The sequence below is a fragment of the Bufo gargarizans genome, chromosome 2 (assembly GCF_014858855.1).
Source record: "Bufo gargarizans isolate SCDJY-AF-19 chromosome 2, ASM1485885v1, whole genome shotgun sequence".
Lineage (NCBI taxonomy): Eukaryota > Metazoa > Chordata > Amphibia > Anura > Bufonidae > Bufo > Bufo gargarizans.
Window position 1 is genome coordinate 30,292,224 of NC_058081.1, and position 3,842 is coordinate 30,296,065.

Below are 3,842 nucleotides of genomic sequence, written 5' to 3' on the forward strand. Positions count from 1 at the left end.
TAACCCTGTAACCTGTATATCACTGTATCCATGTTACTGCGCTGCTAACCCTGTAACCTGTATATTACAGTATCCATGTTACCAGCAGAGCCCTTGTAGCACTCAGTGGATATTTTAGGGTTCCCACCCCTTCTACAATTGAAACAAAAACTCCAGTTAGACCGTATTGGATGCAACTTGTTTATTTGGTATTCAAAGTTGGTTGCTGCGGCGAGGTAACGTTTCGGCAACTCTGTGCCTTCATCAGACTGCAGCAAAAAATAAATATAGTATCTATATCATTAAATATGACAGCGGATATATAATGTACATTTGTGTATAGGAACATTATACAAGTAAAGTAAATAGATGAAAAAATAATAAAGGCATAAGGAAATAATAAATTAGAAATCCGCTGGAGTTCAAAGTTAGAGAGCCTGTTGCGGTAAGGACACAGTCAACCAGTGTCATCCTCTTTTAGTCAAAAATCAGCTGTAGTGATAGATGAAGAATTCTCTTGCATTCGTGAAGCAGTATAGGGGACCTGGTTCCCCCCCTGCTTATTCAGATACCATACTGTTGCCAGGTTGTCTGAGCGAATCAGGACTGACTTGTTGATGATCCACGGTTTGAAATGTAGAACTGCCTTGAGTTCCTTGAAATTTGAAGACTTCCACCTGTCTTCCAGCTGCCATGTATCGTGGACCCGATGTAGGAGATGTGCTACCCATCCGGTTATTATGACATATTCTTCTTGCAAGACAAATTTCTTCCCTCTCAAGAGATTCTCTGACACTAGCCACCACCGGAGATCTGCTCTTGTAGAAACTTGAATAGCCATATATCTCTGAAGATGACCAGGATCCTGGTGCCAAGAACTGAGGATGTCCTGTTGCAGTTCTCTGAAATGAGTCTTTGCCCAAGGGTACGAGATTACCCTGAGAATAGCATTGATTCTCTCCTCTAGGAGAAAGAGAGTCTGTAAAGATGAGTCTATGATGAACCCCAAGGAATCTATTCCAGGTCACAGGGATTATGTCTGATTTTGACCAGTTTATTAAGAATCCTAGCTTCCTTAGCAAGTTGATGGTAAGGGACCGATGAATTTGAAGATGATGTACTGACGGGGCTAACAGAAGCCAGTCGTCCAGGTATGGCACAATTTGGATACTTTGGAGCCTCAAATATGTGACAATAATGATGGTGACCTTGGTGAATACCCTGGGTGCTGGAGAGAGCCCGAATGGCATGGCCCTGAACTGTACATGCTGGTCCCGACCTTGATATAGAAAGGCCACATGAAGATATTTCCTGCAGTCCGAATGTACTGGCACATGTAGGTAAGCATTTGAAAGGTCCAGTGATGTCATGATGTCTGCTTCTTGTAAAACATTGACGTCGGATCTTATGGTATCCATCTTGAATCTTAATTTCTTCAGATGTCTGTTTATGTACCGGAGATCTATAATTAAACTCCACTTTCCGTCAGTTTTAGAAACTGGAAATACCCGAGAATAAACATCTAGACCTTCCTGTTCTTGAGGGACAGGTTCTAGAGCACCCTTTTCTAGGAATTCGTTTATCAACTGCCACATTCTTGCATCTTCTCTTGCATTCAGAACAAATCTCTCTGGGGTTGAATTTTGAAATTTTAAGCCAGTATCCGTTTCTTATTATTTGAAGCATCCATTTGTCTGAAGTAATGTCGCACCAAGCAGGATAAAAGTTAGTAAGTCTGGCTCCTACTGCCCCTGAATAGCCCCTGGCATCAGAACTCATTCTTCGTGGATGGGGCTCCACCTATATTTCTCCTGTATTTGTCCTGAAAGGAAGATGGTCTCAACGATCGGTTCGTTTTGCTCTTCTTCTATATCTTCCTCTGAAGTTGAAACCAGTACCCTGGCGGCCATGAAATCTGAAAGGAGGTCTTTTATGCGTATTTAGAAATACCAAGCCTTTCCCTGTCTTTCAAAATGGTATCCAATTGTGTTCCGAATGGCAAGGCACAGAAATTGCTTTTAGATGCAGAGTCCCCAGACCAGGGCTTCAGCCAGATTGCCCTTCTAGTGGTATTAGCTAATGCCATATTCTTTGCAGATATCTTTAACACGTCTAGCAGAGAATTGCATAAAAAGTCGGCAGCCAATTTTAAAGATGATAACTGCTCTCTAGAAACACCCTCCTGGATGTCCTTTCCTAGATGAGAGAGCCGAGTCTTAATGCCCTGACAACCGGAACGGATGCCATGGCAGCTTTGCATATAGCAGCAAGATTACTATAAGACCGTTTCAAGAAAGAATCCGCTTTACGATCCATGGAATCTTTCAATAGGGATGAATCGTCTCCTGGAAAAAATGCACGTCTGGAAAGCTTTGCAACAGCTGGGTCTACTTTAGCCGGTGTATCCCAGGGCTCGGATTCTGCCGGATCCACTTTATAAACTGCTTTAAATCTGGCCCCAAAGTGCATTCTCTTATCAGGGAATTTCCATTCCGAGACTATAATTGATTACAACATCTGATGTGATGGAAAAACTCTCACTTTCTTTTTGGGAAAATATCAGTATCTTGAGTCGAGGTTCTGTCCTTTTCTGACTCCATTATTTTCTTAACCTCCTTGACCAAACGTCTAACATTTTTCTTTTTTTTTAAACAAAAAGTTGTCCTCAGAAATTGGTACATCTGAATCCTCATCAGATGAGAGGTCAGAAGATTGAGATGATGATCTAGGAGAATGCGCTGGTTTTCTTGCATGTTTTGAGCCGCGCTTGCGTTTTTTTATTTTTATTTTTTTACCTCAACTAAGAGTAGAATTTTACAGCTAGTTGTTTCAGATCAAAATCTTCATCATCCTCTGACACTGCACAGTCCTTACATACATCAGTAGAAGAACCATCTGACATAGACTTAAGATAAATTGGGGGAAATCACATATGTTATTATTAGGAGATAGACAATTACAGGGAGATACACGGGTGCATGTTCTCAAAAAACATGAAAATTTTAAATATCTCGGCATACAAATCTCCGGAAATATAGAAGAATATGAAAAACTAAATGTCCTTCCCTTAGTAAAAGAACTAAGAACTAAAATACATATATGGAAAAGACTGCCAATGTCAATCCAAGGTAGGGTAAACCTAATAAAAATGGTTCTTCTCCCAAAGATACTTTATGTGCTTCAAAACGCTCCAGTGAGAGTACCGCAGACTACCTTCAAACTATTTGATAGACTAATGGGGGACTTTATTTGGAAGGGTGCGATCCCTCGGATAAAGAAGGAAGTCCTTCAGCTTCCAGTGCAGGAGGGAGGATTAGCGGTCCCCAATTTGTTTCTGTACTTTCTAATAACTCAATATGGGAATATAAAGGGTAGTTTAGATAGTCAAGTGGGTAGGCAAGAATTAAACAGATGGGGGTGGAAAGAGGGAGGTAATCACTTAGAGGTGTTGGAGTCCGGTTTTTTGGGGAAAAAAAATTCCGAGAATAGGATATTCAATCTAATAGAACACGTATGGGGGGAAATTAAAAAGATATTGGAGATTAAAGGGTTTTTGAAATACACACCGATATGGAAAAATCTTTATTTAAAAGAATTAGAAACAATAAGGGACTATGTAGACTGGGGAAAAAAAGGAATGAGATATTTAGATCAGATCTTTGAGGAAGATAAGCTGAAGGACTTTAATACAATGGTGCTGGAATTTGGGATCCCCCATACTGATACATATAAATATCTTCAACTTAGGAATGCACTGCGGATAGTGGTACAGGAGGACAGGTACAGGAGGGAAAAATCAGACAGGTTGGATAAGTTTACTACAGTAGGGGAAGGAGGAGGAACAACCGCAAGGAGATATAGGC